This window comes from Lonchura striata, unplaced genomic scaffold, assembly GCF_046129695.1.
Source record: "Lonchura striata isolate bLonStr1 unplaced genomic scaffold, bLonStr1.mat Scaffold_100, whole genome shotgun sequence".
Classification (NCBI taxonomy): Eukaryota; Metazoa; Chordata; class Aves; order Passeriformes; family Estrildidae; genus Lonchura; species Lonchura striata.
The window spans coordinates 630,811-636,858 of NW_027461077.1; positions in this window are offsets into that span (position 1 = coordinate 630,811).

Here is a 6,048-nt window from a genome sequence, read left to right on the forward strand (position 1 = left end):
TCTTCTGCCCACTCTTGCCCAGCTCGTTGTTTTAACGTGCACGTGCCGTCCTGGCATTCAGTGCACAGTGAAAGCAATCGCAAAAGTCCAGCAGCTGCTGACTGCCAAACACAAGGCGCTGGCTATGTTCTTGCTTCTCGACAACTCAACGCAGCCCTTCATTTCTGCAGCTGCCATCGAGTTCTCTGCATCTCGAGCCTTCGGAAACGAGCACGAGTTTCCCAAGAGGGGCTTCATCAGGACGAAGTCAAAACCCAGGAAAATTGTCTCGGAGCATTTTCAATAAAGCATGCCAGCAGTGCATTGAAAAGGCAGGGAGCTTTAGCCACCGTCCTCTATCAGTCGCAAGACTGTGCACACAATTTCGTCTCTCTGCAGCAACGTTCTTCGCCCTCGTACAAGCTACCGCTCTGTCCGCTCCCGGAGCAGGAGAAGCGGCTGCTTCGCGCACACAACAGCGGAGCGGCAGCCCTACGCTCCGAAGCGCTGCTTCAGCCGAAAGACGCCGGCCACCGGCGCTTAGCTTCGGACAGCTCCGGAGAGCCGTAGTGTGCGTCTGCACTGGACTGCATCATAGCGAAAAGCTTTGGCAGTGTGTCTCGCAGGGAGATAGCTTAGGAGCGCAGCGCACTTATGCCTCCCTTGTCCAAAAACACGATTTTACTGCACACTCCAAAAATAGTGCTCTTTCCTGGGCAATACGTAAGCTGCTATCTAGCGGCCGTGATTTTTCGGCTACTCTTGCTCAGCTAGTTGTTTTAACGTGCACAGGCCGTCCTGGCTTTCAGTGCACAGTGATAGCAATCGCAAAAGTCTAGCAGCTGCTGACTCCCAAACACAAGGCGCTGGCTATGTTCTTGCTTCTCGACAACTCAACGCAGCCCTTCATTTCTGCAGTTGCCATCGAGGTCTCTGCATGTCGGAGACTCAGAGGACGAGCACGAGTTTCCCAGGAGGGGCTGCATCAGGACGAATTCAAAACTCAGGAAAATTGTCCTGGAACACCTTCCCTAAGGATGCTAGAATGGAATTGAAGAGGCAGGCGTGCGGCCACCACGGTCCTCTAGCAGTCCTTAGGGTGCGCGCAGAAGCCCGGTGCTCTGCGGCTTCGTTCTTCGCCCTCGTACAAGCTACCGCTCTCTCCGGCTCCCGGAGCAGGAGAAGCGGCTGCTTCGCGCACACAACAGCGGAGCGGCAGCCCTACGCTCCGAAGCGCTGCTTCAGCCGAAAGACGCCGGCCACCGGCGCTTGGCTTCGGACAGCTCCGGAGAGCCGTAGTGTGCGTCTGCACTAGACTGCATCATAGCGAAAAGCTTTGGCAGTGTGTCTCGCAGGGAGATAGCTTAGGAGCGCAGCGCACTTATGCCTCCCTTGTCCAAAAACACGATTTTACTGCACACTCCAAACACAATGCTCTTTCCAGGGCAATATATAAGCTGCTTTCTGACGGCCGTGATCTTTCGATTACTCTTGCCCAGCTCGTTGTTTTAACGTGCACATGCCGTCCTGGCATTCAGTGCACAGTGAAAGCAATTGCAAAAGTCCAGCAGCTGCTGACTCCCAAACTCCAGGCTATGTTCTTGCTTCTCGACAACTCAACGCAGTCCTTCATTTCTGCAGTTGCCATCGAGGTCTCTGCACTCGGAGACTCAGAGGACGCGCACGAGTTTCCCAGGAGGGGCTGCATCAGGACGAATTCAAAACTCAGGAAAATTGTCCTGGAACACCTTCCCTAAGGATACTAGAATGGAATTGAAGAGGAAGGCGAGCGGCCACCACGGTCCTCTAGCAGTCCTTAGGGGGCGCGGAGAAGCCGGGTGCTCTGCGGCTTCGTTCTTCGCCCTCGTACAAGCTACCGCTCTGTCCGCTCCCGGAGCAGGAGAAGCGGCTGCTTCGCGCACACAACAGCGGAGCGGCAGCCCTACGCTCCGAAGCGCTGCTTCAGCCGAAAGACGCCGGCCACCGGCGCTTAGCTTCGGACAGCTCCGGAGAGCCGTAGTGTGCGTCTGCACTAGACTGCATGATAACGAAAAGCTTTGGCAGTGTGTCTCGCAGGGAGATAGCTTAGGAGCGCAGCGCACTTTTGCCTCCCTTGTCCAGAAACACGCATTTGCTGCACACTCCAAAAACACTGCTCTTCCTATGGTAATATGTAAGCTGCTGTCTGACGCCCGTTCTCTTCTGCCCACTCTTGCCCAGCTCGTTGTTTTAACGTGCACGTGCCGTCCTGGCATTCAGTGCACAGTGAAAGCAATCGCAAAAGTCCAGCAGCTGCTGACTGCCAAACACAAGGCGCTGGCTATGTTCTTGCTTCTCGACAACTCAACGCAGCCCTTCATTTCTGCAGCTGCCATCGAGTTCTCTGCATCTCGAGCCTTCGGAAACGAGCACGAGTTTCCCAAGAGGGGCTTCATCAGGACGAAGTCAAAACCCAGGAAAATTGTCTCGGAGCATTTTCAATAAAGCATGCCAGCAGTGCATTGAAAAGGCAGGGAGCTTTAGCCACCGTCCTCTATCAGTCGCAAGACTGTGCACACAATTTCGTCTCTCTGCAGCAACGTTCTTCGCCCTCGTACAAGCTACCGCTCTGTCCGCTCCCGGAGCAGGAGAAGCGGCTGCTTCGCGCACACAACAGCGGAGCGGCAGCCCTACGCTCCGAAGCGCTGCTTCAGCCGAAAGACGCCGGCCACCGGCGCTTAGCTTCGGACAGCTCCGGAGAGCCGTAGTGTGCGTCTGCACTGGACTGCATCATAGCGAAAAGCTTTGGCAGTGTGTCTCGCAGGGAGATAGCTTAGGAGCGCAGCGCACTTATGCCTCCCTTGTCCAAAAACACGATTTTACTGCACACTCCAAAAATAGTGCTCTTTCCTGGGCAATACGTAAGCTGCTATCTAGCGGCCGTGATTTTTCGGCTACTCTTGCTCAGCTAGTTGTTTTAACGTGCACAGGCCGTCCTGGCTTTCAGTGCACAGTGATAGCAATCGCAAAAGTCTAGCAGCTGCTGACTCCCAAACACAAGGCGCTGGCTATGTTCTTGCTTCTCGACAACTCAACGCAGCCCTTCATTTCTGCAGTTGCCATCGAGGTCTCTGCATGTCGGAGACTCAGAGGACGAGCACGAGTTTCCCAGGAGGGGCTGCATCAGGACGAATTCAAAACTCAGGAAAATTGTCCTGGAACACCTTCCCTAAGGATGCTAGAATGGAATTGAAGAGGCAGGCGTGCGGCCACCACGGTCCTCTAGCAGTCCTTAGGGTGCGCGCAGAAGCCCGGTGCTCTGCGGCTTCGTTCTTCGCCCTCGTACAAGCTACCGCTCTCTCCGGCTCCCGGAGCAGGAGAAGCGGCTGCTTCGCGCACACAACAGCGGAGCGGCAGCCCTACGCTCCGAAGCGCTGCTTCAGCCGAAAGACGCCGGCCACCGGCGCTTGGCTTCGGACAGCTCCGGAGAGCCGTAGTGTGCGTCTGCACTAGACTGCATCATAGCGAAAAGCTTTGGCAGTGTGTCTCGCAGGGAGATAGCTTAGGAGCGCAGCGCACTTATGCCTCCCTTGTCCAAAAACACGATTTTACTGCACACTCCAAACACAATGCTCTTTCCAGGGCAATATATAAGCTGCTTTCTGACGGCCGTGATCTTTCGATTACTCTTGCCCAGCTCGTTGTTTTAACGTGCACATGCCGTCCTGGCATTCAGTGCACAGTGAAAGCAATTGCAAAAGTCCAGCAGCTGCTGACTCCCAAACTCCAGGCTATGTTCTTGCTTCTCGACAACTCAACGCAGTCCTTCATTTCTGCAGTTGCCATCGAGGTCTCTGCACTCGGAGACTCAGAGGACGCGCACGAGTTTCCCAGGAGGGGCTGCATCAGGACGAATTCAAAACTCAGGAAAATTGTCCTGGAACACCTTCCCTAAGGATACTAGAATGGAATTGAAGAGGAAGGCGAGCGGCCACCACGGTCCTCTAGCAGTCCTTAGGGGGCGCGGAGAAGCCGGGTGCTCTGCGGCTTCGTTCTTCGCCCTCGTACAAGCTACCGCTCTGTCCGCTCCCGGAGCAGGAGAAGCGGCTGCTTCGCGCACACAACAGCGGAGCGGCAGCCGTACGCTCCGAAGCGCTGCTTCAGCCGAAAGACGCCGGCCACCGGCGCTTAGCTTCGGACAGCTCCGGAGAGCCGTAGTGTGCGTCTGCACTAGACTGCATGATAACGAAAAGCTTTGGCAGTGTGTCTCGCAGGGAGATAGCTTAGGAGCGCAGCGCACTTTTGCCTCCCTTGTCCAGAAACACGCATTTGCTGCACACTCCAAAAACACTGCTCTTCCTATGGTAATATGTAAGCTGCTGTCTGACGCCCGTTCTCTTCTGCCCACTCTTGCCCAGCTCGTTGTTTTAACGTGCACGTGCCGTCCTGGCATTCAGTGCACAGTGAAAGCAATCGCAAAAGTCCAGCAGCTGCTGACTGCCAAACACAAGGCGCTGGCTATGTTCTTGCTTCTCGACAACTCAACGCAGCCCTTCATTTCTGCAGCTGCCATCGAGTTCTCTGCATCTCGAGCCTTCGGAAACGAGCACGAGTTTCCCAAGAGGGGCTTCATCAGGACGAAGTCAAAACCCAGGAAAATTGTCTCGGAGCATTTTCAATAAAGCATGCCAGCAGTGCATTGAAAAGGCAGGGAGCTTTAGCCACCGTCCTCTATCAGTCGCAAGACTGTGCACACAATTTCGTCTCTCTGCAGCAACGTTCTTCGCCCTCGTACAAGCTACCGCTCTGTCCGCTCCCGGAGCAGGAGAAGCGGCTGCTTCGCGCACACAACAGCGGAGCGGCAGCCCTACGCTCCGAAGCGCTGCTTCAGCCGAAAGACGCCGGCCACCGGCGCTTAGCTTCGGACAGCTCCGGAGAGCCGTAGTGTGCGTCTGCACTGGACTGCATCATAGCGAAAAGCTTTGGCAGTGTGTCTCGCAGGGAGATACCTTAGGAGCGCAGCGCACTTATGCCTCCCTTGTCCAAAAACACGATTTTACTGCACACTCCAAAAATAGTGCTCTTTCCTGGGCAATACGTAAGCTGCTATCTAGCGGCCGTGATTTTTCGGCTACTCTTGCTCAGCTAGTTGTTTTAACGTGCACAGGCCGTCCTGGCTTTCAGTGCACAGTGATAGCAATCGCAAAAGTCTAGCAGCTGCTGACTCCCAAACACAAGGCGCTGGCTATGTTCTTGCTTCTCGACAACTCAACGCAGCCCTTCATTTCTGCAGTTGCCATCGAGGTCTCTGCATGTCGGAGACTCAGAGGACGAGCACGAGTTTCCCATGAGGGGCTGCATCAGGACGAATTCAAAACTCAGGAAAATTGTCCTGGAACACCTTCCCTAAGGATGCTAGAATGGAATTGAAGAGGCAGGCGTGCGGCCACCACGGTCCTCTAGCAGTCCTTAGGGTGCGCGCAGAAGCCCGGTGCTCTGCGGCTTCGTTCTTCGCCCTCGTACAAGCTACCGCTCTCTCCGGCTCCCGGAGCAGGAGAAGCGGCTGCTTCGCGCACACAACAGCGGAGCGGCAGCCCTACGCTCCGAAGCGCTGCTTCAGCCGAAAGACGCCGGCCACCGGCGCTTGGCTTCGGACAGCTCCGGAGAGCCGTAGTGTGCGTCTGCACTAGACTGCATCATAGCGAAAAGCTTTGGCAGTGTGTCTCGCAGGGAGATAGCTTAGGAGCGCAGCGCACTTATGCCTCCCTTGTCCAAAAACACGATTTTACTGCACACTCCAAACACAATGCTCTTTCCAGGGCAATATATAAGCTGCTTTCTGACGGCCGTGATCTTTCGATTACTCTTGCCCAGCTCGTTGTTTTAACGTGCACATGCCGTCCTGGCATTCAGTGCACAGTGAAAGCAATTGCAAAAGTCCAGCAGCTGCTGACTCCCAAACTCCAGGCTATGTTCTTGCTTCTCGACAACTCAACGCAGTCCTTCATTTCTGCAGTTGCCATCGAGGTCTCTGCACTCGGAGACTCAGAGGACGCGCACGAGTTTCCCAGGAGGGGCTGCATCAGGACG